Source organism: Hydractinia symbiolongicarpus, chromosome 9 (assembly GCF_029227915.1).
Source record: "Hydractinia symbiolongicarpus strain clone_291-10 chromosome 9, HSymV2.1, whole genome shotgun sequence".
Taxonomy (NCBI): Eukaryota; Metazoa; Cnidaria; class Hydrozoa; order Anthoathecata; family Hydractiniidae; genus Hydractinia; species Hydractinia symbiolongicarpus.
Window position 1 is genome coordinate 9,918,070 of NC_079883.1, and position 26,715 is coordinate 9,944,784.

The 26,715-nt window shown below is 40.6% G+C and overlaps 15 non-coding genes across 15 annotated transcripts; 10 read left to right on the forward strand and 5 right to left on the reverse strand.

Annotated features, from left to right (window-relative positions):
• Positions 1-1,280: 1,280 nt before the first annotated feature.
• On the forward strand, positions 1,281-1,472 carry LOC130661038 (U2 spliceosomal RNA). Its single transcript, XR_008988234.1, has one exon. It is a non-coding gene; the product is annotated as a U2 spliceosomal RNA (small nuclear RNA).
• A 185-nt stretch (positions 1,473-1,657) lies between these two features.
• Positions 1,658-1,822, forward strand: LOC130659992 (U1 spliceosomal RNA). The gene has a single exon (XR_008987194.1). It is a non-coding gene; the product is annotated as a U1 spliceosomal RNA (small nuclear RNA).
• A 350-nt stretch (positions 1,823-2,172) lies between these two features.
• Positions 2,173-2,291, reverse strand: LOC130661725 (5S ribosomal RNA). Its single transcript, XR_008988903.1, has one exon. It is a non-coding gene; the product is annotated as a 5S ribosomal RNA (ribosomal RNA).
• Positions 2,292-7,156: 4,865 nt separating this feature from the next.
• Positions 7,157-7,348, forward strand: LOC130661039 (U2 spliceosomal RNA). Its single transcript, XR_008988235.1, has one exon. It is a non-coding gene; the product is annotated as a U2 spliceosomal RNA (small nuclear RNA).
• Positions 7,349-7,533: 185 nt separating this feature from the next.
• LOC130659993 (U1 spliceosomal RNA) lies at positions 7,534-7,698 on the forward strand. The gene has a single exon (XR_008987196.1). It is a non-coding gene; the product is annotated as a U1 spliceosomal RNA (small nuclear RNA).
• Positions 7,699-8,048: 350 nt separating this feature from the next.
• Positions 8,049-8,167, reverse strand: LOC130661727 (5S ribosomal RNA). The gene has a single exon (XR_008988904.1). It is a non-coding gene; the product is annotated as a 5S ribosomal RNA (ribosomal RNA).
• A 4,865-nt stretch (positions 8,168-13,032) lies between these two features.
• Positions 13,033-13,224, forward strand: LOC130661041 (U2 spliceosomal RNA). The gene has a single exon (XR_008988236.1). It is a non-coding gene; the product is annotated as a U2 spliceosomal RNA (small nuclear RNA).
• A 185-nt stretch (positions 13,225-13,409) lies between these two features.
• On the forward strand, positions 13,410-13,574 carry LOC130659994 (U1 spliceosomal RNA). Its single transcript, XR_008987197.1, has one exon. It is a non-coding gene; the product is annotated as a U1 spliceosomal RNA (small nuclear RNA).
• Positions 13,575-13,924: 350 nt separating this feature from the next.
• LOC130661728 (5S ribosomal RNA) lies at positions 13,925-14,043 on the reverse strand. The gene has a single exon (XR_008988905.1). It is a non-coding gene; the product is annotated as a 5S ribosomal RNA (ribosomal RNA).
• Positions 14,044-18,908: 4,865 nt separating this feature from the next.
• Positions 18,909-19,100, forward strand: LOC130661042 (U2 spliceosomal RNA). Its single transcript, XR_008988237.1, has one exon. It is a non-coding gene; the product is annotated as a U2 spliceosomal RNA (small nuclear RNA).
• A 185-nt stretch (positions 19,101-19,285) lies between these two features.
• LOC130659995 (U1 spliceosomal RNA) lies at positions 19,286-19,450 on the forward strand. Its single transcript, XR_008987198.1, has one exon. It is a non-coding gene; the product is annotated as a U1 spliceosomal RNA (small nuclear RNA).
• A 350-nt stretch (positions 19,451-19,800) lies between these two features.
• LOC130661729 (5S ribosomal RNA) lies at positions 19,801-19,919 on the reverse strand. Its single transcript, XR_008988906.1, has one exon. It is a non-coding gene; the product is annotated as a 5S ribosomal RNA (ribosomal RNA).
• Positions 19,920-24,784: 4,865 nt separating this feature from the next.
• Positions 24,785-24,976, forward strand: LOC130661043 (U2 spliceosomal RNA). The gene has a single exon (XR_008988238.1). It is a non-coding gene; the product is annotated as a U2 spliceosomal RNA (small nuclear RNA).
• Positions 24,977-25,161: 185 nt separating this feature from the next.
• On the forward strand, positions 25,162-25,326 carry LOC130659996 (U1 spliceosomal RNA). Its single transcript, XR_008987199.1, has one exon. It is a non-coding gene; the product is annotated as a U1 spliceosomal RNA (small nuclear RNA).
• Positions 25,327-25,676: 350 nt separating this feature from the next.
• LOC130661730 (5S ribosomal RNA) lies at positions 25,677-25,795 on the reverse strand. The gene has a single exon (XR_008988907.1). It is a non-coding gene; the product is annotated as a 5S ribosomal RNA (ribosomal RNA).
• Positions 25,796-26,715: the final 920 nt, after the last annotated feature.

Genomic DNA, 26,715 nt, shown 5'->3' on the forward strand with positions numbered 1-26,715 from the left:
AGGTTTTTCTTTTTTTACCTGACCTAGCTTGAATGATCCAGAAGCACCAGTGCCTTTAGTTTGAATCAAATCGCCTGATGTTACTCCTCGTTTAAGAGCCATTTTCAGATGATGATCTGAGTTTTCAGCAACTTTGTAATTTGCATGAATATATTTTGTAATAGCTTGGCGAGATGAACCACCGCGTTCCTTTAGGGTAGCGATAGCAGCCTTGATCATGTCCACATATTTAGGGTGATCAGCTGTCTTCTTTGCAGCAGGTTTCTTCTTGGGTGCGATTTTCTTTGGAGAAGCTGCTTCACTCATTTTTAATGTTTTCTTACAACAATCCAACGATAAACGATGCTTGTTATCACAGTAGAAGTATACTAAACATTACCGTGTAAATGAGATATAATTTAAGACGGTGCGAAGTATGCGGACGTAAAAGTACCACTCCCGGGAATTGATTTGGCGCGAAAACAGAAATGTGTGTTTCTGTACATCGTATAATGTCCGTTTTGGGAGCCGCGACTATGCGAAAGCATGTTAATTTTTATTTGTAGCACGACGCAATAGTCTGAAAGAGAAGCTGCTGGAGTTTGAGGTCTTCAGCATTACATCTACTCTGTTAATTTGGGCTTCTTCCGCGCCCGTGTTAGGATTTTCATAAAGCGTTCTTTGGTTTGCGTTGCGTATGTCGGCCTACATCATCGACACGGCCTGTTTCCGGCTATTAGGAGCAATTCATATATTGGGCACTGCGTTTCGACTTTTTTATTAGACCACAGTAAAAAAATTCACTCACAGAAGTCCCTTTCTTTCATGGCTACAAACACGAAGAATTCTGTCGTAAGTAAAACGAATGCGCAAGCCAAAATAACGATGGGGCGAAGTCATAAGCATCGCCCTGTGGCCCAATGGATAAGGCATCTGACTACGAATCAGGGGATTCCAGGTTCGACTCCTGGCAGGGTCGCACTGTCGCATTTCGGCTGCATGGTCTACTGTGTAACGCGCGCGCACGTTCTGGCGTAATGCGTTGATAAACGGAATGTACGCAGTCATATTGGAAAGTAATATCACGCACTTAGTATCGTCGCCTTTGTTAGCATTCATGTAAGTTACCATCCACTCGCTACAGTCGCTCTCCATCCTACGGCTAAATCAACAGCCGTGATTTTTACTATGTCGCCGTCCATCCGTACGCGGTGACAGTTGTAAGCTTTACAGTAACGTGACATGCTCCACAAGCAGTTACGGTGTGTGGACGATGCCTATCATGGCAACGCTTGTTCTTTATCGCTTCTCGGCCTAATGGCTAAGATCAAGTGTAGTATCTGTTCTTATCAGTTTAATATCTGGTAGGCCATTCTCTGAATGGTCAGTATATTAATCTGATTTTTGGCCTTGGGTCATGGAGGTGGATTCATTCACGCCGTGACCACGGGTTGCCTTGGTGTTGCACTATTACCGATGGCGGCCCACATAAGCAATAAAAGAATAATAGCAGTCCTCTTTCCGACGGCACTCTGCATAGTCTACGGCGGGAACAAAACGCGTACACTGGGGGAGAATACAGCCTATGCCCCGCGACACGGCAGTTTATAACACACTCAAGCCACAAGCATTAACAAACTTTGAAGGGTACCCTCATGCTACGGTGCAGTTCCAACTCATACTTACCTGACGGGGAAGTAAAGACTGATCAATGAGGGTTTTCTTCCAGAGTGAGGCTCTTGCATTGCACTACGCTTGGGCTGACCTCTGCGATTACTGCAAACGTCAGTAACTCGACCGTACAATTTCTGGTAGTGGGGGCCTGCGTCCGCGCTCGCCCCCTCCTTAAGTCAAAATGAATGAGCTTAGAAAAGTTGCGCGGCCAAATGTCGGTGGTGACTTAAACGCTAAGGTAAAACCTCGCTTGGCTGTTACGAAACGTGATTGCGATATAAGTCCTCGGAAGGCGGCGGAATTTTATTTTATTTGCCATTCCGTCAGGGTTATTGGATGATCGGCAATAGATCGAGTTTGTATGCATTTGAAAGCTCTTTTTTCTCGTACTATCACCTGAAAATGTCGTAGGAAAATGTCATAGGAAACACTTTCAACAACCGCCACGTTCCTTAATTGTTATAACAAGAAATATATCACAGCACCATTGAAATGAAAAGGCAACAAATGAAAATGAAAAGCCTACGACACCGGGAGTTCCCAGGCGGTCCCCCATCCAAGTACTATCCCGGCCCGACGATGCTTAACTTCCGTGATCAGACGAGAACGGGTGTGTTCATCGTGGTATGGCCGTAGACATTAGTAGGGGCAAATACGTGCAATTTATTTTGACGTTGTGATCAAATTTTTTTATTTAATTTCTTTGAGTTACTTAGGACAAGGCGTATGCATGGATTATCTATTAGACTTTAAGGTTATAGTTTTGTGAAAAAAACAATGTTTTTTTAAAGATGTGTGGCTATAAAAATAGCCGTTGTTTTCTGAGTGTAGCGGTTTACTTCTTCTGTCCTTTGTCGTTCTTCTTTGGGAGTAAGACAGCTTGAATGTTTGGCAAAACACCACCAGCTGCAATGGTTACACCGCTCAAAAGTTTGTTTAATTCTTCATCATTACGAACAGCCAATTGTAAATGTCTTGGAATAATCCTAGCTTTTTTGTTGTCTCTTGCTGCGTTACCAGCCAACTCCAATATCTCAGCAGATAAATATTCCAAGACGGCTGCTAAGTAAACTGGTGCTCCAGATCCAATTCGGTTAGCATAGTGCCCTCTACGAAGGAATCTATGCACTCTACCGACTGGAAATTGAAGTCCAGCTCTTGAGGATCTTGTCTTGGCTTTAGCCTTAGCTTTTCCACCTTTTCCACGTCCAGGCATAACTGCGATTTGATTTGTAAGTTAATACAAAAACGTACGAATATTTAACGTAAGTGTTAACGAAATAAACTTTACTCGTTTTTTCATCATAAAAATAGGATCGAAATCATGTTTTTTTAACCAATCATAATTAAGTATTAAACAAAAGATTTTTTTTTTAACCAATTAAATTGCGTATCGGCGTTTTCGGATCGAATTCGATCCGATTTTTTTACTTATAAACAAAAAGTTTTGACTTGCAGTTTAATGCTTATTTACAAGTTAAGTAGCAAAAATTTTTAACCATGTCTGACGCAGCAGCTAAAGGAGGAAAACAGGCACCTAAAGTAGCCAAGAAAGGTGAAAAAAGAGCCGGCAAAAAAGGAGGAAAGATTGGTGGAACTGGTGAAAAGAAACGCAAGAGAAAGAGAAAGGAAAGTTATGCTATTTACATCTACAATGTTTTGAAACAAGTTCACCCAGATGTCGGAGTTTCAAGCAAAGCTATGAGCATCATGAACTCATTTGTCAACGACATCTTTGAGCGCATTGCTTCCGAAGCTTCGCGTTTGGCTCTTCAAAACAAAAAGTCGACCATCTCTTCTCGTGAAATTCAAACCGCAGTACGTCTTCTCTTGCCTGGAGAACTTGCAAAACACGCAGTCAGTGAAGGAACAAAAGCCGTCACAAAATACACAAGCAGCAAGTAAACCAACGTCTACCAAACACAAACGGTCTTTTTTAAGACCACACATCTTTAAAAAAACATTTACTTGGCGTCACTACAAGTTAACCGAAGTTAATAAAACTTCTAAATAATGTGCTTAAGAACACTAGCCTACATTTAAAATACTTCCCCATGTGTGTGTGTGGATTAGCTTCACTTTTCATACGTATTATTAGCTGTACTTGCAGAAAAGACAAGTACATTGATCCATGTTATTGCTTACATTTAACTTAACCCAGCTTTTCACGGAAACACTCCCAGGCAAATTAACCCTACAAAGTATTTCTAAATTTTTTTTGTGTCATATATGACATAGTATCGTATAGCAATAAATGTAACTGTGACAAGACTTTACACATTGTGTAATTTGGAAGCGTGCACAAAGTAATGTTTTAAAAGATTTGTGGCTATAAAAATAGCCGTTTTTGTTGAGCAATGACAACGCTTAACCTCCGAATCCGTAAAGAGTTCTTCCTTGACGTTTTAAGGCATAAACAACATCCATAGCGGTAACGGTCTTGCGTTTAGCGTGCTCTGTGTAGGTTACAGCATCACGAATAACATTCTCTAAGAAAACCTTCAGTACACCTCTGGTTTCCTCATAGATAAGGCCAGAGATACGTTTGACACCACCTCGTCGAGCAAGACGTCGAATAGCAGGTTTTGTGATTCCCTGAATGTTATCACGAAGAATTTTTCGGTGACGTTTAGCACCTCCTTTTCCCAATCCTTTACCTCCTTTTCCGCGTCCAGACATATTGATATAGTTGCGTACAGAACGAGTACAAAAACAACGTTTGAGTTAACAGAATTCAGACAGCTTTAAAAAGAGGCCATAAAATTACCTACTGCTCGTGGAAACACCCTAATTAACCAATAGAGTTGCGTCATTACAAAATGTTCCGAACATTTTGTACATTTTTTTAAGTAAAACTGTAGTTTTTTTAAAAATTCGTGGTCTTAATGTTTCAGTAAGGCAATAAATTTGGCATCGTTGGAATTCGCCAAACCTTCTGCTACTTACTAAAAAAAAAAAAAGTCAAAAGCTTTTGTGTATCAGAAGATACAGCCGTTTTCCCGTAGCCAAAAAACACAGATTTTATAAAAATGTTAAAGTAATGAGCGTAATGTCATTATGCAGCCAATCAGAAATTACTTTCTTAGCACCAATCAAATGGTTTGTTTTGAACCTTAGCTGTCAATCAATATGAGAAATAAAACTTTGGCGCGATAGTGCATTTTAGACCGTCTTGTGTATCCGTACTACATCGACTTCTTAAAATATGGCTCGTACAAAGCAAACTGCACGTAAATCTACTGGAGGAAAGGCTCCACGAAAACAACTCGCCACTAAAGCTGCGAGGAAAAGCGCACCAGCTACTGGAGGAGTGAAAAAACCACATCGTTACAGACCTGGTACAGTTGCTCTCAGAGAAATCAGAAGATACCAGAAGTCAACCGAGCTCTTGATCCGCAAGTTGCCTTTCCAGCGTCTTGTGCGAGAAATTGCTCAGGACTTCAAAACAGATCTGCGATTCCAGAGCACAGCCGTTATGGCTCTGCAAGAGGCTTCTGAAGCGTACCTTGTTGGCTTGTTCGAGGATACTAACTTGTGTGCCATTCACGCAAAACGAGTTACAATCATGCCTAAAGACATCCAGTTGGCAAGAAGAATTCGTGGGGAACGTGCCTAAGCATCTTACCAAACAAAAAACGGCTATTTTTATAGCCACACATCCATAAAAAATATTACGGCTAGCTTTTTATATCAAACTTTGTTCTGCTTTCTGTTTAAATTTTATGCTACATAAAAATTTTATGCTACATAAAGTTTGACAATGTTAAAAATATGAAGGGCAAGAAAAGTAAAAGCAAGAAAATAAGAAATTTAAAAACGAAAATACTTAAACTTAGGGAATCTAATCTTAAAATTACTCTTTTTTAACTGTTTAAGTGACTTAAACAAGTTTAACTTTGTACCAAGATAATGTTTTTTTGTAAATGTGTGGCTATAAAAATAGCCGTTTGTTAATGTAATAGCCAGATACACACAAATTATTTTTTTGCGGTCTTCTTTGCTGCCTTTTTGGGAGTCTTTTTGACCTTCTTTGCTGCAGGTTTTTTAGCAACAGGCTTCTTTGTGGGTTTCTTAGCTGCTGGTTTCTTAGCCGAGGCTTTCTTTGTGGCAGGCTTCTTTGCTGCTTTCTTTGGCGTGCTCTTCTTTGCTGGCTTCTTTTTTGGTGTACTTTTCTTTGCAGTAGGCTTCTTTGCCGTTGGCTTTTTTGCTGCGGCCTTTTTCTTAGGTTTTTCTTTTTTTACCTGACCTAGCTTGAATGATCCAGAAGCACCAGTGCCTTTAGTTTGAATCAAATCGCCTGATGTTACTCCTCGTTTAAGAGCCATTTTCAGATGATGATCTGAGTTTTCAGCAACTTTGTAATTTGCATGAATATATTTTGTAATAGCTTGGCGAGATGAACCACCGCGTTCCTTTAGGGTAGCGATAGCAGCCTTGATCATGTCCACATATTTAGGGTGATCAGCTGTCTTCTTTGCAGCAGGTTTCTTCTTGGGTGCGATTTTCTTTGGAGAAGCTGCTTCACTCATTTTTAATGTTTTCTTACAACAATCCAACGATAAACGATGCTTGTTATCACAGTAGAAGTATACTAAACATTACCGTGTAAATGAGATATAATTTAAGACGGTGCGAAGTATGCGGACGTAAAAGTACCACTCCCGGGAATTGATTTGGCGCGAAAACAGAAATGTGTGTTTCTGTACATCGTATAATGTCCGTTTTGGGAGCCGCGACTATGCGAAAGCATGTTAATTTTTATTTGTAGCACGACGCAATAGTCTGAAAGAGAAGCTGCTGGAGTTTGAGGTCTTCAGCATTACATCTACTCTGTTAATTTGGGCTTCTTCCGCGCCCGTGTTAGGATTTTCATAAAGCGTTCTTTGGTTTGCGTTGCGTATGTCGGCCTACATCATCGACACGGCCTGTTTCCGGCTATTAGGAGCAATTCATATATTGGGCACTGCGTTTCGACTTTTTTATTAGACCACAGTAAAAAAATTCACTCACAGAAGTCCCTTTCTTTCATGGCTACAAACACGAAGAATTCTGTCGTAAGTAAAACGAATGCGCAAGCCAAAATAACGATGGGGCGAAGTCATAAGCATCGCCCTGTGGCCCAATGGATAAGGCATCTGACTACGAATCAGGGGATTCCAGGTTCGACTCCTGGCAGGGTCGCACTGTCGCATTTCGGCTGCATGGTCTACTGTGTAACGCGCGCGCACGTTCTGGCGTAATGCGTTGATAAACGGAATGTACGCAGTCATATTGGAAAGTAATATCACGCACTTAGTATCGTCGCCTTTGTTAGCATTCATGTAAGTTACCATCCACTCGCTACAGTCGCTCTCCATCCTACGGCTAAATCAACAGCCGTGATTTTTACTATGTCGCCGTCCATCCGTACGCGGTGACAGTTGTAAGCTTTACAGTAACGTGACATGCTCCACAAGCAGTTACGGTGTGTGGACGATGCCTATCATGGCAACGCTTGTTCTTTATCGCTTCTCGGCCTAATGGCTAAGATCAAGTGTAGTATCTGTTCTTATCAGTTTAATATCTGGTAGGCCATTCTCTGAATGGTCAGTATATTAATCTGATTTTTGGCCTTGGGTCATGGAGGTGGATTCATTCACGCCGTGACCACGGGTTGCCTTGGTGTTGCACTATTACCGATGGCGGCCCACATAAGCAATAAAAGAATAATAGCAGTCCTCTTTCCGACGGCACTCTGCATAGTCTACGGCGGGAACAAAACGCGTACACTGGGGGAGAATACAGCCTATGCCCCGCGACACGGCAGTTTATAACACACTCAAGCCACAAGCATTAACAAACTTTGAAGGGTACCCTCATGCTACGGTGCAGTTCCAACTCATACTTACCTGACGGGGAAGTAAAGACTGATCAATGAGGGTTTTCTTCCAGAGTGAGGCTCTTGCATTGCACTACGCTTGGGCTGACCTCTGCGATTACTGCAAACGTCAGTAACTCGACCGTACAATTTCTGGTAGTGGGGGCCTGCGTCCGCGCTCGCCCCCTCCTTAAGTCAAAATGAATGAGCTTAGAAAAGTTGCGCGGCCAAATGTCGGTGGTGACTTAAACGCTAAGGTAAAACCTCGCTTGGCTGTTACGAAACGTGATTGCGATATAAGTCCTCGGAAGGCGGCGGAATTTTATTTTATTTGCCATTCCGTCAGGGTTATTGGATGATCGGCAATAGATCGAGTTTGTATGCATTTGAAAGCTCTTTTTTCTCGTACTATCACCTGAAAATGTCGTAGGAAAATGTCATAGGAAACACTTTCAACAACCGCCACGTTCCTTAATTGTTATAACAAGAAATATATCACAGCACCATTGAAATGAAAAGGCAACAAATGAAAATGAAAAGCCTACGACACCGGGAGTTCCCAGGCGGTCCCCCATCCAAGTACTATCCCGGCCCGACGATGCTTAACTTCCGTGATCAGACGAGAACGGGTGTGTTCATCGTGGTATGGCCGTAGACATTAGTAGGGGCAAATACGTGCAATTTATTTTGACGTTGTGATCAAATTTTTTTATTTAATTTCTTTGAGTTACTTAGGACAAGGCGTATGCATGGATTATCTATTAGACTTTAAGGTTATAGTTTTGTGAAAAAAACAATGTTTTTTTAAAGATGTGTGGCTATAAAAATAGCCGTTGTTTTCTGAGTGTAGCGGTTTACTTCTTCTGTCCTTTGTCGTTCTTCTTTGGGAGTAAGACAGCTTGAATGTTTGGCAAAACACCACCAGCTGCAATGGTTACACCGCTCAAAAGTTTGTTTAATTCTTCATCATTACGAACAGCCAATTGTAAATGTCTTGGAATAATCCTAGCTTTTTTGTTGTCTCTTGCTGCGTTACCAGCCAACTCCAATATCTCAGCAGATAAATATTCCAAGACGGCTGCTAAGTAAACTGGTGCTCCAGATCCAATTCGGTTAGCATAGTGCCCTCTACGAAGGAATCTATGCACTCTACCGACTGGAAATTGAAGTCCAGCTCTTGAGGATCTTGTCTTGGCTTTAGCCTTAGCTTTTCCACCTTTTCCACGTCCAGACATAACTGCGATTTGATTTGTAAGTTAATACAAAAACGTACGAATATTTAACGTAAGTGTTAACGAAATAAACTTTACTCGTTTTTTCATCATAAAAATAGGATCGAAATCATGTTTTTTTAACCAATCATAATTAAGTATTAAACAAAAGATTTTTTTTTTAACCAATTAAATTGCGTATCGGCGTTTTCGGATCGAATTCGATCCGATTTTTTTACTTATAAACAAAAAGTTTTGACTTGCAGTTTAATGCTTATTTACAAGTTAAGTAGCAAAAATTTTTAACCATGTCTGACGCAGCAGCTAAAGGAGGAAAACAGGCACCTAAAGTAGCCAAGAAAGGTGAAAAAAGAGCCGGCAAAAAAGGAGGAAAGATTGGTGGAACTGGTGAAAAGAAACGCAAGAGAAAGAGAAAGGAAAGTTATGCTATTTACATCTACAATGTTTTGAAACAAGTTCACCCAGATGTCGGAGTTTCAAGCAAAGCTATGAGCATCATGAACTCATTTGTCAACGACATCTTTGAGCGCATTGCTTCCGAAGCTTCGCGTTTGGCTCTTCAAAACAAAAAGTCGACCATCTCTTCTCGTGAAATTCAAACCGCAGTACGTCTTCTCTTGCCTGGAGAACTTGCAAAACACGCAGTCAGTGAAGGAACAAAAGCCGTCACAAAATACACAAGCAGCAAGTAAACCAACGTCTACCAAACACAAACGGTCTTTTTTAAGACCACACATCTTTAAAAAAACATTTACTTGGCGTCACTACAAGTTAACCGAAGTTAATAAAACTTCTAAATAATGTGCTTAAGAACACTAGCCTACATTTAAAATACTTCCCTATGTGTGTGTGTGGATTAGCTTCACTTTTCATACGTATTATTAGCTGTACTTGCAGAAAAGACAAGTACATTGATCCATGTTATTGCTTACATTTAACTTAACCCAGCTTTTCACGGAAACACTCCCAGGCAAATTAACCCTACAAAGTATTTCTAAATTTTTTTTGTGTCATATATGACATAGTATCGTATAGCAATAAATGTAACTGTGACAAGACTTTACACATTGTGTAATTTGGAAGCGTGCACAAAGTAATGTTTTAAAAGATTTGTGGCTATAAAAATAGCCGTTTTTGTTGAGCAATGACAACGCTTAACCTCCGAATCCGTAAAGAGTTCTTCCTTGACGTTTTAAGGCATAAACAACATCCATAGCGGTAACGGTCTTGCGTTTAGCGTGCTCTGTGTAGGTTACAGCATCACGAATAACATTCTCTAAGAAAACCTTCAGTACACCTCTGGTTTCCTCATAGATAAGGCCAGAGATACGTTTGACACCACCTCGTCGAGCAAGACGTCGAATAGCAGGTTTTGTGATTCCCTGAATGTTATCACGAAGAATTTTTCGGTGACGTTTAGCACCTCCTTTTCCCAATCCTTTACCTCCTTTTCCGCGTCCAGACATATTGATATAGTTGCGTACAGAACGAGTACAAAAACAACGTTTGAGTTAACAGAATTCAGACAGCTTTAAAAAGAGGCCATAAAATTACCTACTGCTCGTGGAAACACCCTAATTAACCAATAGAGTTGCGTCATTACAAAATGTTCCGAACATTTTGTACATTTTTTTAAGTAAAACTGTAGTTTTTTTAAAAATTCGTGGTCTTAATGTTTCAGTAAGGCAATAAATTTGGCATCGTTGGAATTCGCCAAACCTTCTGCTACTTACTAAAAAAAAAAAAAGTCAAAAGCTTTTGTGTATCAGAAGATACAGCCGTTTTCCCGTAGCCAAAAAACACAGATTTTATAAAAATGTTAAAGTAATGAGCGTAATGTCATTATGCAGCCAATCAGAAATTACTTTCTTAGCACCAATCAAATGGTTTGTTTTGAACCTTAGCTGTCAATCAATATGAGAAATAAAACTTTGGCGCGATAGTGCATTTTAGACCGTCTTGTGTATCCGTACTACATCGACTTCTTAAAATATGGCTCGTACAAAGCAAACTGCACGTAAATCTACTGGAGGAAAGGCTCCACGAAAACAACTCGCCACTAAAGCTGCGAGGAAAAGCGCACCAGCTACTGGAGGAGTGAAAAAACCACATCGTTACAGACCTGGTACAGTTGCTCTCAGAGAAATCAGAAGATACCAGAAGTCAACCGAGCTCTTGATCCGCAAGTTGCCTTTCCAGCGTCTTGTGCGAGAAATTGCTCAGGACTTCAAAACAGATCTGCGATTCCAGAGCACAGCCGTTATGGCTCTGCAAGAGGCTTCTGAAGCGTACCTTGTTGGCTTGTTCGAGGATACTAACTTGTGTGCCATTCACGCAAAACGAGTTACAATCATGCCTAAAGACATCCAGTTGGCAAGAAGAATTCGTGGGGAACGTGCCTAAGCATCTTACCAAACAAAAAACGGCTATTTTTATAGCCACACATCCATAAAAAATATTACGGCTAGCTTTTTATATCAAACTTTGTTCTGCTTTCTGTTTAAATTTTATGCTACATAAAAATTTTATGCTACATAAAGTTTGACAATGTTAAAAATATGAAGGGCAAGAAAAGTAAAAGCAAGAAAATAAGAAATTTAAAAACGAAAATACTTAAACTTAGGGAATCTAATCTTAAAATTACTCTTTTTTAACTGTTTAAGTGACTTAAACAAGTTTAACTTTGTACCAAGATAATGTTTTTTTGTAAATGTGTGGCTATAAAAATAGCCGTTTGTTAATGTAATAGCCAGATACACACAAATTATTTTTTTGCGGTCTTCTTTGCTGCCTTTTTGGGAGTCTTTTTGACCTTCTTTGCTGCAGGTTTTTTAGCAACAGGCTTCTTTGTGGGTTTCTTAGCTGCTGGTTTCTTAGCCGAGGCTTTCTTTGTGGCAGGCTTCTTTGCTGCTTTCTTTGGCGTGCTCTTCTTTGCTGGCTTCTTTTTTGGTGTACTTTTCTTTGCAGTAGGCTTCTTTGCCGTTGGCTTTTTTGCTGCGGCCTTTTTCTTAGGTTTTTCTTTTTTTACCTGACCTAGCTTGAATGATCCAGAAGCACCAGTGCCTTTAGTTTGAATCAAATCGCCTGATGTTACTCCTCGTTTAAGAGCCATTTTCAGATGATGATCTGAGTTTTCAGCAACTTTGTAATTTGCATGAATATATTTTGTAATAGCTTGGCGAGATGAACCACCGCGTTCCTTTAGGGTAGCGATAGCAGCCTTGATCATGTCCACATATTTAGGGTGATCAGCTGTCTTCTTTGCAGCAGGTTTCTTCTTGGGTGCGATTTTCTTTGGAGAAGCTGCTTCACTCATTTTTAATGTTTTCTTACAACAATCCAACGATAAACGATGCTTGTTATCACAGTAGAAGTATACTAAACATTACCGTGTAAATGAGATATAATTTAAGACGGTGCGAAGTATGCGGACGTAAAAGTACCACTCCCGGGAATTGATTTGGCGCGAAAACAGAAATGTGTGTTTCTGTACATCGTATAATGTCCGTTTTGGGAGCCGCGACTATGCGAAAGCATGTTAATTTTTATTTGTAGCACGACGCAATAGTCTGAAAGAGAAGCTGCTGGAGTTTGAGGTCTTCAGCATTACATCTACTCTGTTAATTTGGGCTTCTTCCGCGCCCGTGTTAGGATTTTCATAAAGCGTTCTTTGGTTTGCGTTGCGTATGTCGGCCTACATCATCGACACGGCCTGTTTCCGGCTATTAGGAGCAATTCATATATTGGGCACTGCGTTTCGACTTTTTTATTAGACCACAGTAAAAAAATTCACTCACAGAAGTCCCTTTCTTTCATGGCTACAAACACGAAGAATTCTGTCGTAAGTAAAACGAATGCGCAAGCCAAAATAACGATGGGGCGAAGTCATAAGCATCGCCCTGTGGCCCAATGGATAAGGCATCTGACTACGAATCAGGGGATTCCAGGTTCGACTCCTGGCAGGGTCGCACTGTCGCATTTCGGCTGCATGGTCTACTGTGTAACGCGCGCGCACGTTCTGGCGTAATGCGTTGATAAACGGAATGTACGCAGTCATATTGGAAAGTAATATCACGCACTTAGTATCGTCGCCTTTGTTAGCATTCATGTAAGTTACCATCCACTCGCTACAGTCGCTCTCCATCCTACGGCTAAATCAACAGCCGTGATTTTTACTATGTCGCCGTCCATCCGTACGCGGTGACAGTTGTAAGCTTTACAGTAACGTGACATGCTCCACAAGCAGTTACGGTGTGTGGACGATGCCTATCATGGCAACGCTTGTTCTTTATCGCTTCTCGGCCTAATGGCTAAGATCAAGTGTAGTATCTGTTCTTATCAGTTTAATATCTGGTAGGCCATTCTCTGAATGGTCAGTATATTAATCTGATTTTTGGCCTTGGGTCATGGAGGTGGATTCATTCACGCCGTGACCACGGGTTGCCTTGGTGTTGCACTATTACCGATGGCGGCCCACATAAGCAATAAAAGAATAATAGCAGTCCTCTTTCCGACGGCACTCTGCATAGTCTACGGCGGGAACAAAACGCGTACACTGGGGGAGAATACAGCCTATGCCCCGCGACACGGCAGTTTATAACACACTCAAGCCACAAGCATTAACAAACTTTGAAGGGTACCCTCATGCTACGGTGCAGTTCCAACTCATACTTACCTGACGGGGAAGTAAAGACTGATCAATGAGGGTTTTCTTCCAGAGTGAGGCTCTTGCATTGCACTACGCTTGGGCTGACCTCTGCGATTACTGCAAACGTCAGTAACTCGACCGTACAATTTCTGGTAGTGGGGGCCTGCGTCCGCGCTCGCCCCCTCCTTAAGTCAAAATGAATGAGCTTAGAAAAGTTGCGCGGCCAAATGTCGGTGGTGACTTAAACGCTAAGGTAAAACCTCGCTTGGCTGTTACGAAACGTGATTGCGATATAAGTCCTCGGAAGGCGGCGGAATTTTATTTTATTTGCCATTCCGTCAGGGTTATTGGATGATCGGCAATAGATCGAGTTTGTATGCATTTGAAAGCTCTTTTTTCTCGTACTATCACCTGAAAATGTCGTAGGAAAATGTCATAGGAAACACTTTCAACAACCGCCACGTTCCTTAATTGTTATAACAAGAAATATATCACAGCACCATTGAAATGAAAAGGCAACAAATGAAAATGAAAAGCCTACGACACCGGGAGTTCCCAGGCGGTCCCCCATCCAAGTACTATCCCGGCCCGACGATGCTTAACTTCCGTGATCAGACGAGAACGGGTGTGTTCATCGTGGTATGGCCGTAGACATTAGTAGGGGCAAATACGTGCAATTTATTTTGACGTTGTGATCAAATTTTTTTATTTAATTTCTTTGAGTTACTTAGGACAAGGCGTATGCATGGATTATCTATTAGACTTTAAGGTTATAGTTTTGTGAAAAAAACAATGTTTTTTTAAAGATGTGTGGCTATAAAAATAGCCGTTGTTTTCTGAGTGTAGCGGTTTACTTCTTCTGTCCTTTGTCGTTCTTCTTTGGGAGTAAGACAGCTTGAATGTTTGGCAAAACACCACCAGCTGCAATGGTTACACCGCTCAAAAGTTTGTTTAATTCTTCATCATTACGAACAGCCAATTGTAAATGTCTTGGAATAATCCTAGCTTTTTTGTTGTCTCTTGCTGCGTTACCAGCCAACTCCAATATCTCAGCAGATAAATATTCCAAGACGGCTGCTAAGTAAACTGGTGCTCCAGATCCAATTCGGTTAGCATAGTGCCCTCTACGAAGGAATCTATGCACTCTACCGACTGGAAATTGAAGTCCAGCTCTTGAGGATCTTGTCTTGGCTTTAGCCTTAGCTTTTCCACCTTTTCCACGTCCAGACATAACTGCGATTTGATTTGTAAGTTAATACAAAAACGTACGAATATTTAACGTAAGTGTTAACGAAATAAACTTTACTCGTTTTTTCATCATAAAAATAGGATCGAAATCATGTTTTTTTAACCAATCATAATTAAGTATTAAACAAAAGATTTTTTTTTTAACCAATTAAATTGCGTATCGGCGTTTTCGGATCGAATTCGATCCGATTTTTTTACTTATAAACAAAAAGTTTTGACTTGCAGTTTAATGCTTATTTACAAGTTAAGTAGCAAAAATTTTTAACCATGTCTGACGCAGCAGCTAAAGGAGGAAAACAGGCACCTAAAGTAGCCAAGAAAGGTGAAAAAAGAGCCGGCAAAAAAGGAGGAAAGATTGGTGGAACTGGTGAAAAGAAACGCAAGAGAAAGAGAAAGGAAAGTTATGCTATTTACATCTACAATGTTTTGAAACAAGTTCACCCAGATGTCGGAGTTTCAAGCAAAGCTATGAGCATCATGAACTCATTTGTCAACGACATCTTTGAGCGCATTGCTTCCGAAGCTTCGCGTTTGGCTCTTCAAAACAAAAAGTCGACCATCTCTTCTCGTGAAATTCAAACCGCAGTACGTCTTCTCTTGCCTGGAGAACTTGCAAAACACGCAGTCAGTGAAGGAACAAAAGCCGTCACAAAATACACAAGCAGCAAGTAAACCAACGTCTACCAAACACAAACGGTCTTTTTTAAGACCACACATCTTTAAAAAAACATTTACTTGGCGTCACTACAAGTTAACCGAAGTTAATAAAACTTCTAAATAATGTGCTTAAGAACACTAGCCTACATTTAAAATACTTCCCCATGTGTGTGTGTGGATTAGCTTCACTTTTCATACGTATTATTAGCTGTACTTGCAGAAAAGACAAGTACATTGATCCATGTTATTGCTTACATTTAACTTAACCCAGCTTTTCACGGAAACACTCCCAGGCAAATTAACCCTACAAAGTATTTCTAAATTTTTTTTGTGTCATATATGACATAGTATCGTATAGCAATAAATGTAACTGTGACAAGACTTTACACATTGTGTAATTTGGAAGCGTGCACAAAGTAATGTTTTAAAAGATTTGTGGCTATAAAAATAGCCGTTTTTGTTGAGCAATGACAACGCTTAACCTCCGAATCCGTAAAGAGTTCTTCCTTGACGTTTTAAGGCATAAACAACATCCATAGCGGTAACGGTCTTGCGTTTAGCGTGCTCTGTGTAGGTTACAGCATCACGAATAACATTCTCTAAGAAAACCTTCAGTACACCTCTGGTTTCCTCATAGATAAGGCCAGAGATACGTTTGACACCACCTCGTCGAGCAAGACGTCGAATAGCAGGTTTTGTGATTCCCTGAATGTTATCACGAAGAATTTTTCGGTGACGTTTAGCACCTCCTTTTCCCAATCCTTTACCTCCTTTTCCGCGTCCAGACATATTGATATAGTTGCGTACAGAACGAGTACAAAAACAACGTTTGAGTTAACAGAATTCAGACAGCTTTAAAAAGAGGCCATAAAATTACCTACTGCTCGTGGAAACACCCTAATTAACCAATAGAGTTGCGTCATTACAAAATGTTCCGAACATTTTGTACATTTTTTTAAGTAAAACTGTAGTTTTTTTAAAAATTCGTGGTCTTAATGTTTCAGTAAGGCAATAAATTTGGCATCGTTGGAATTCGCCAAACCTTCTGCTACTTACTAAAAAAAAAAAAAGTCAAAAGCTTTTGTGTATCAGAAGATACAGCCGTTTTCCCGTAGCCAAAAAACACAGATTTTATAAAAATGTTAAAGTAATGAGCGTAATGTCATTATGCAGCCAATCAGAAATTACTTTCTTAGCACCAATCAAATGGTTTGTTTTGAACCTTAGCTGTCAATCAATATGAGAAATAAAACTTTGGCGCGATAGTGCATTTTAGACCGTCTTGTGTATCCGTACTACATCGACTTCTTAAAATATGGCTCGTACAAAGCAAACTGCACGTAAATCTACTGGAGGAAAGGCTCCACGAAAACAACTCGCCACTAAAGCTGCGAGGAAAAGCGCACCAGCTACTGGAGGAGTGAAAAAACCACATCGTTACAGACCTGGTACAGTTGCTCTCAGAGAAATCAGAAGATACCAGAAGTCAACCGAGCTCTTGATCCGCAAGTTGCCTTTCCAGCGTCTTGTGCGAGAAATTGCTCAGGACTTCAAAACAGATCTGCGATTCCAGAGCACAGCCGTTATGGCTCTGCAAGAGGCTTCTGAAGCGTACCTTGTTGGCTTGTTCGAGGATACTAACTTGTGTGCCATTCACGCAAAACGAGTTACAATCATGCCTAAAGACATCCAGTTGGCAAGAAGAATTCGTGGGGAACGTGCCTAAGCATCTTACCAAACAAAAAACGGCTATTTTTATAGCCACACATCCATAAAAAATATTACGGCTAGCTTTTTATATCAAACTTTGTTCTGCTTTCTGTTTAAATTTTATGCTACATAAAAATTTTATGCTACATAAAGTTTGACAATGTTAAAAATATGAAGGGCAAGAAAAGTAAAAGCAAGAAAATAAGAAATTTAAAAACGAAAATACTTAAACTTAGGGAATCTAATCTTAAAATTACTCTTTTTTAACTGTTTAAGTGACTTAAACAAGTTTAACTTTGTACCAAGATAATGTTTTTTTGTAAATGTGTGGCTATAAAAATAGCCGTTTGTTAATGTAATAGCCAGATACACACAAATTATTTTTTTGCGGTCTTCTTTGCTGCCTTTTTGGGAGTCTTTTTGACCTTCTTTGCTGCAGGTTTTTTAGCAACAGGCTTCTTTGTGGGTTTCTTAGCTGCTGGTTTCTTAGCCGAGGCTTTCTTTGTGGCAGGCTTCTTTGCTGCTTTCTTTGGCGTGCTCTTCTTTGCTGGCTTCTTTTTTGGTGTACTTTTCTTTGCAGTAGGCTTCTTTGCCGTTGGCTTTTTTGCTGCGGCCTTTTTCTTAGGTTTTTCTTTTTTTACCTGACCTAGCTTGAATGATCCAGAAGCACCAGTGCCTTTAGTTTGAATCAAATCGCCTGATGTTACTCCTCGTTTAAGAGCCATTTTCAGATGATGATCTGAGTTTTCAGCAACTTTGTAATTTGCATGAATATATTTTGTAATAGCTTGGCGAGATGAACCACCGCGTTCCTTTAGGGTAGCGATAGCAGCCTTGATCATGTCCACATATTTAGGGTGATCAGCTGTCTTCTTTGCAGCAGGTTTCTTCTTGGGTGCGATTTTCTTTGGAGAAGCTGCTTCACTCATTTTTAATGTTTTCTTACAACAATCCAACGATAAACGATGCTTGTTATCACAGTAGAAGTATACTAAACATTACCGTGTAAATGAGATATAATTTAAGACGGTGCGAAGTATGCGGACGTAAAAGTACCACTCCCGGGAATTGATTTGGCGCGAAAACAGAAATGTGTGTTTCTGTACATCGTATAATGTCCGTTTTGGGAGCCGCGACTATGCGAAAGCATGTTAATTTTTATTTGTAGCACGACGCAATAGTCTGAAAGAGAAGCTGCTGGAGTTTGAGGTCTTCAGCATTACATCTACTCTGTTAATTTGGGCTTCTTCCGCGCCCGTGTTAGGATTTTCATAAAGCGTTCTTTGGTTTGCGTTGCGTATGTCGGCCTACATCATCGACACGGCCTGTTTCCGGCTATTAGGAGCAATTCATATATTGGGCACTGCGTTTCGACTTTTTTATTAGACCACAGTAAAAAAATTCACTCACAGAAGTCCCTTTCTTTCATGGCTACAAACACGAAGAATTCTGTCGTAAGTAAAACGAATGCGCAAGCCAAAATAACGATGGGGCGAAGTCATAAGCATCGCCCTGTGGCCCAATGGATAAGGCATCTGACTACGAATCAGGGGATTCCAGGTTCGACTCCTGGCAGGGTCGCACTGTCGCATTTCGGCTGCATGGTCTACTGTGTAACGCGCGCGCACGTTCTGGCGTAATGCGTTGATAAACGGAATGTACGCAGTCATATTGGAAAGTAATATCACGCACTTAGTATCGTCGCCTTTGTTAGCATTCATGTAAGTTACCATCCACTCGCTACAGTCGCTCTCCATCCTACGGCTAAATCAACAGCCGTGATTTTTACTATGTCGCCGTCCATCCGTACGCGGTGACAGTTGTAAGCTTTACAGTAACGTGACATGCTCCACAAGCAGTTACGGTGTGTGGACGATGCCTATCATGGCAACGCTTGTTCTTTATCGCTTCTCGGCCTAATGGCTAAGATCAAGTGTAGTATCTGTTCTTATCAGTTTAATATCTGGTAGGCCATTCTCTGAATGGTCAGTATATTAATCTGATTTTTGGCCTTGGGTCATGGAGGTGGATTCATTCACGCCGTGACCACGGGTTGCCTTGGTGTTGCACTATTACCGATGGCGGCCCACATAAGCAATAAAAGAATAATAGCAGTCCTCTTTCCGACGGCACTCTGCATAGTCTACGGCGGGAACAAAACGCGTACACTGGGGGAGAATACAGCCTATGCCCCGCGACACGGCAGTTTATAACACACTCAAGCCACAAGCATTAACAAACTTTGAAGGGTACCCTCATGCTACGGTGCAGTTCCAACTCATACTTACCTGACGGGGAAGTAAAGACTGATCAATGAGGGTTTTCTTCCAGAGTGAGGCTCTTGCATTGCACTACGCTTGGGCTGACCTCTGCGATTACTGCAAACGTCAGTAACTCGACCGTACAATTTCTGGTAGTGGGGGCCTGCGTCCGCGCTCGCCCCCTCCTTAAGTCAAAATGAATGAGCTTAGAAAAGTTGCGCGGCCAAATGTCGGTGGTGACTTAAACGCTAAGGTAAAACCTCGCTTGGCTGTTACGAAACGTGATTGCGATATAAGTCCTCGGAAGGCGGCGGAATTTTATTTTATTTGCCATTCCGTCAGGGTTATTGGATGATCGGCAATAGATCGAGTTTGTATGCATTTGAAAGCTCTTTTTTCTCGTACTATCACCTGAAAATGTCGTAGGAAAATGTCATAGGAAACACTTTCAACAACCGCCACGTTCCTTAATTGTTATAACAAGAAATATATCACAGCACCATTGAAATGAAAAGGCAACAAATGAAAATGAAAAGCCTACGACACCGGGAGTTCCCAGGCGGTCCCCCATCCAAGTACTATCCCGGCCCGACGATGCTTAACTTCCGTGATCAGACGAGAACGGGTGTGTTCATCGTGGTATGGCCGTAGACATTAGTAGGGGCAAATACGTGCAATTTATTTTGACGTTGTGATCAAATTTTTTTATTTAATTTCTTTGAGTTACTTAGGACAAGGCGTATGCATGGATTATCTATTAGACTTTAAGGTTATAGTTTTGTGAAAAAAACAATGTTTTTTTAAAGATGTGTGGCTATAAAAATAGCCGTTGTTTTCTGAGTGTAGCGGTTTACTTCTTCTGTCCTTTGTCGTTCTTCTTTGGGAGTAAGACAGCTTGAATGTTTGGCAAAACACCACCAGCTGCAATGGTTACACCGCTCAAAAGTTTGTTTAATTCTTCATCATTACGAACAGCCAATTGTAAATGTCTTGGAATAATCCTAGCTTTTTTGTTGTCTCTTGCTGCGTTACCAGCCAACTCCAATATCTCAGCAGATAAATATTCCAAGACGGCTGCTAAGTAAACTGGTGCTCCAGATCCAATTCAGTTAGCATAGTGCCCTCTACGAAGGAATCTATGCACTCTACCGACTGGAAATTGAAGTCCAGCTCTTGAGGATCTTGTCTTGGCTTTAGCCTTAGCTTTTCCACCTTTTCCACGTCCAGACATAACTGCGATTTGATTTGTAAGTTAATACAAAAACGTACGAATATTTAACGTAAGTGTTAACGAAATAAACTTTACTCGTTTTTTCATCATAAAAATAGGATCGAAATCATGTTTTTTTAACCAATCATAATTAAGTATTAAACAAAAGATTTTTTTTTTAACCAATTAAATTGCGTATCGGCGTTTTCGGATCGAATTCGATCCGATTTTTTTACTTATAAACAAAAAGTTTTGACTTGCAGTTTAATGCTTATTTACAAGTTAAGTAGCAAAAATTTTTAACCATGTCTGACGCAGCAGCTAAAGGAGGAAAACAGGCACCTAAAGTAGCCAAGAAAGGTGAAAAAAGAGCCGGCAAAAAAGGAGGAAAGATTGGTGGAACTGGTGAAAAGAAACGCAAGAGAAAGAGAAAGGAAAGTTATGCTATTTACATCTACAATGTTTTGAAACAAGTTCACCCAGATGTCGGAGTTTCAAGCAAAGCTATGAGCATCATGAACTCATTTGTCAACGACATCTTTGAGCGCATTGCTTCCGAAGCTTCGCGTTTGGCTCTTCAAAACAAAAAGTCGACCATCTCTTCTCGTGAAATTCAAACCGCAGTACGTCTTCTCTTGCCTGGAGAACTTGCAAAACACGCAGTCAGTGAAGGAACAAAAGCCGTCACAAAATACACAAGCAGCAAGTAAACCAACGTCTACCAAACACAAACGGTCTTTTTTAAGACCACACATCTTTAAAAAAACATTTACTTGGCGTCACTACAAGTTAACCGAAGTTAATAAAACTTCTAAATAATGTGCTTAAGAACACTAGCCTACATTTAAAATACTTCCCCATGTGTGTGTGTGGATTAGCTTCACTTTTCATACGTATTATTAGCTGTACTTGCAGAAAAGACAAGTACATTGATCCATGTTATTGCTTACATTTAACTTAACCCAGCTTTTCACGGAAACACTCCCAGGCAAATTAACCCTACAAAGTATTTCTAAATTTTTTTTGTGTCATATATGACATAGTATCGTATAGCAATAAATGTAACTGTGACAAGACTTTACACATTGTGTAATTTGGAAGCGTGCACAAAGTAATGTTTTAAAAGATTTGTGGCTATAAAAATAGCCGTTTTTGTTGAGCAATGACAACGCTTAACCTCCGAATCCGTAAAGAGTTCTTCCTTGACGTTTTAAGGCATAAACAACATCCATAGCGGTAACGGTCTTGCGTTTAGCGTGCTCTGTGTAGGTTACAGCATCACGAATAACATTCTCTAAGAAAACCTTCAGTACACCTCTGGTTTCCTCATAGATAAGGCCAGAGATACGTTTGACACCACCTCGTCGAGCAAGACGTCGAATAGCAGGTTTTGTGATTCCCTGAATGTTATCACGAAGAATTTTTCGGTGACGTTTAGCACCTCCTTTTCCCAATCCTTTACCTCCTTTTCCGCGTCCAGACATATTGATATAGTTGCGTACAGAACGAGTACAAAAACAACGTTTGAGTTAACAGAATTCAGACAGCTTTAAAAAGAGGCCATAAAATTACCTACTGCTCGTGGAAACACCCTAATTAACCAATAGAGTTGCGTCATTACAAAATGTTCCGAACATTTTGTACATTTTTTTAAGTAAAACTGTAGTTTTTTTAAAAATTCGTGGTCTTAATGTTTCAGTAAGGCAATAAATTTGGCATCGTTGGAATTCGCCAAACCTTCTGCTACTTACTAAAAAAAAAAAAAGTCAAAAGCTTTTGTGTATCAGAAGATACAGCCGTTTTCCCGTAGCCAAAAAACACAGATTTTATAAAAATGTTAAAGTAATGAGCGTAATGTCATTATGCAGCCAATCAGAAATTACTTTCTTAGCACCAATCAAATGGTTTGTTTTGAACCTTAGCTGTCAATCAATATGAGAAATAAAACTTTGGCGCGATAGTGCATTTTAGACCGTCTTGTGTATCCGTACTACATCGACTTCTTAAAATATGGCTCGTACAAAGCAAACTGCACGTAAATCTACTGGAGGAAAGGCTCCACGAAAACAACTCGCCACTAAAGCTGCGAGGAAAAGCGCACCAGCTACTGGAGGAGTGAAAAAACCACATCGTTACAGACCTGGTACAGTTGCTCTCAGAGAAATCAGAAGATACCAGAAGTCAACCGAGCTCTTGATCCGCAAGTTGCCTTTCCAGCGTCTTGTGCGAGAAATTGCTCAGGACTTCAAAACAGATCTGCGATTCCAGAGCACAGCCGTTATGGCTCTGCAAGAGGCTTCTGAAGCGTACCTTGTTGGCTTGTTCGAGGATACTAACTTGTGTGCCATTCACGCAAAACGAGTTACAATCATGCCTAAAGACATCCAGTTGGCAAGAAGAATTCGTGGGGAACGTGCCTAAGCATCTTACCAAACAAAAAACGGCTATTTTTATAGCCACACATCCATAAAAAATATTACGGCTAGCTTTTTATATCAAACTTTGTTCTGCTTTCTGTTTAAATTTTATGCTACATAAAAATTTTATGCTACATAAAGTTTGACAATGTTAAAAATATGAAGGGCAAGAAAAGTAAAAGCAAGAAAATAAGAAATTTAAAAACGAAAATACTTAAACTTAGGGAATCTAATCTTAAAATTACTCTTTTTTAACTGTTTAAGTGACTTAAACAAGTTTAACTTTGTACCAAGATAATGTTTTTTTGTAAATGTGTGGCTATAAAAATAGCCGTTTGTTAATGTAATAGCCAGATACACACAAATTATTTTTTTGCGGTCTTCTTTGCTGCCTTTTTGGGAGTCTTTTTGACCTTCTTTGCTGCAGGTTTTTTAGCAACAGGCTTCTTTGTGGGTTTCTTAGCTGCTGGTTTCTTAGCCGAGGCTTTCTTTGTGGCAGGCTTCTTTGCTGCTTTCTTTGGCGTGCTCTTCTTTGCTGGCTTCTTTTTTGGTGTACTTTTCTTTGCAGTAGGCTTCTTTGCCGTTGGCTTTTTTGCTGCGGCCTTTTTCTTAGGTTTTTCTTTTTTTACCTGACCTAGCTTGAATGATCCAGAAGCACCAGTGCCTTTAGTTTGAATCAAATCGCCTGATGTTACTCCTCGTTTAAGAGCCATTTTCAGATGATGATCTGAGTTTTCAGCAACTTTGTAATTTGCATGAATATATTTTGTAATAGCTTGGCGAGATGAACCACCGCGTTCCTTTAGGGTAGCGATAGCAGCCTTGATCATGTCCACATATTTAGGGTGATCAGCTGTCTTCTTTGCAGCAGGTTTCTTCTTGGGTGCGATTTTCTTTGGAGAAGCTGCTTCACTCATTTTTAATGTTTTCTTACAACAATCCAACGATAAACGATGCTTGTTATCACAGTAGAAGTATACTAAACATTACCGTGTAAATGAGATATAATTTAAGACGGTGCGAAGTATGCGGACGTAAAAGTACCACTCCCGGGAATTGATTTGGCGCGAAAACAGAAATGTGTGTTTCTGTACATCGTATAATGTCCGTTTTGGGAGCCGCGACTATGCGAAAGCATGTTAATTTTTATTTGTAGCACGACGCAATAGTCTGAAAGAGAAGCTGCTGGAGTTTGAGGTCTTCAGCATTACATCTACTCTGTTAATTTGGGCTTCTTCCGCGCCCGTGTTAGGATTTTCATAAAGCGTTCTTTGGTTTGCGTTGCGTATGTCGGCCTACATCATCGACACGGCCTGTTTCCGGCTATTAGGAGCAATTCATATATTGGGCACTGCGTTTCGACTTTTTTATTAGACCACAGTAAAAAAATTCACTCACAGAAGTCCCTTTCTTTCATGGCTACAAACACGAAGAATTCTGTCGTAAGTAAAACGAATGCGCAAGCCAAAATAACGATGGGGCGAAGTCATAAGCATCGCCCTGTGGCCCAATGGATAAGGCATCTGACTACGAATCAGGGGATTCCAGGTTCGACTCCTGGCAGGGTCGCACTGTCGCATTTCGGCTGCATGGTCTACTGTGTAACGCGCGCGCACGTTCTGGCGTAATGCGTTGATAAACGGAATGTACGCAGTCATATTGGAAAGTAATATCACGCACTTAGTATCGTCGCCTTTGTTAGCATTCATGTAAGTTACCATCCACTCGCTACAGTCGCTCTCCATCCTACGGCTAAATCAACAGCCGTGATTTTTACTATGTCGCCGTCCATCCGTACGCGGTGACAGTTGTAAGCTTTACAGTAACGTGACATGCTCCACAAGCAGTTACGGTGTGTGGACGATGCCTATCATGGCAACGCTTGTTCTTTATCGCTTCTCGGCCTAATGGCTAAGATCAAGTGTAGTATCTGTTCTTATCAGTTTAATATCTGGTAGGCCATTCTCTGAATGGTCAGTATATTAATCTGATTTTTGGCCTTGGGTCATGGAGGTGGATTCATTCACGCCGTGACCACGGGTTGCCTTGGTGTTGCACTATTACCGATGGCGGCCCACATAAGCAATAAAAGAATAATAGCAGTCCTCTTTCCGACGGCACTCTGCATAGTCTACGGCGGGAACAAAACGCGTACACTGGGGGAGAATACAGCCTATGCCCCGCGACACGGCAGTTTATAACACACTCAAGCCACAAGCATTAACAAACTTTGAAGGGTACCCTCATGCTACGGTGCAGTTCCAACTCATACTTACCTGACGGGGAAGTAAAGACTGATCAATGAGGGTTTTCTTCCAGAGTGAGGCTCTTGCATTGCACTACGCTTGGGCTGACCTCTGCGATTACTGCAAACGTCAGTAACTCGACCGTACAATTTCTGGTAGTGGGGGCCTGCGTCCGCGCTCGCCCCCTCCTTAAGTCAAAATGAATGAGCTTAGAAAAGTTGCGCGGCCAAATGTCGGTGGTGACTTAAACGCTAAGGTAAAACCTCGCTTGGCTGTTACGAAACGTGATTGCGATATAAGTCCTCGGAAGGCGGCGGAATTTTATTTTATTTGCCATTCCGTCAGGGTTATTGGATGATCGGCAATAGATCGAGTTTGTATGCATTTGAAAGCTCTTTTTTCTCGTACTATCACCTGAAAATGTCGTAGGAAAATGTCATAGGAAACACTTTCAACAACCGCCACGTTCCTTAATTGTTATAACAAGAAATATATCACAGCACCATTGAAATGAAAAGGCAACAAATGAAAATGAAAAGCCTACGACACCGGGAGTTCCCAGGCGGTCCCCCATCCAAGTACTATCCCGGCCCGACGATGCTTAACTTCCGTGATCAGACGAGAACGGGTGTGTTCATCGTGGTATGGCCGTAGACATTAGTAGGGGCAAATACGTGCAATTTATTTTGACGTTGTGATCAAATTTTTTTATTTAATTTCTTTGAGTTACTTAGGACAAGGCGTATGCATGGATTATCTATTAGACTTTAAGGTTATAGTTTTGTGAAAAAAACAATGTTTTTTTAAAGATGTGTGGCTATAAAAATAGCCGTTGTTTTCTGAGTGTAGCGGTTTACTTCTTCTGTCCTTTGTCGTTCTTCTTTGGGAGTAAGACAGCTTGAATGTTTGGCAAAACACCACCAGCTGCAATGGTTACACCGCTCAAAAGTTTGTTTAATTCTTCATCATTACGAACAGCCAATTGTAAATGTCTTGGAATAATCCTAGCTTTTTTGTTGTCTCTTGCTGCGTTACCAGCCAACTCCAATATCTCAGCAGATAAATATTCCAAGACGGCTGCTAAGTAAACTGGTGCTCCAGATCCAATTCGGTTAGCATAGTGCCCTCTACGAAGGAATCTATGCACTCTACCGACTGGAAATTGAAGTCCAGCTCTTGAGGATCTTGTCTTGGCTTTAGCCTTAGCTTTTCCACCTTTTCCACGTCCAGACATAACTGCGATTTGATTTGTAAGTTAATACAAAAACGTACGAATATTTAACGTAAGTGTTAACGAAATAAACTTTACTCGTTTTTTCATCATAAAAATAGGATCGAAATCATGTTTTTTTAACCAATCATAATTAAGTATTAAACAAAAGATTTTTTTTTTAACCAATTAAATTGCGTATCGGCGTTTTCGGATCGAATTCGATCCGATTTTTTTACTTATAAACAAAAAGTTTTGACTTGCAGTTTAATGCTTATTTACAAGTTAAGTAGCAAAAATTTTTAACCATGTCTGACGCAGCAGCTAAAGGAGGAAAACAGGCACCTAAAGTAGCCAAGAAAGGTG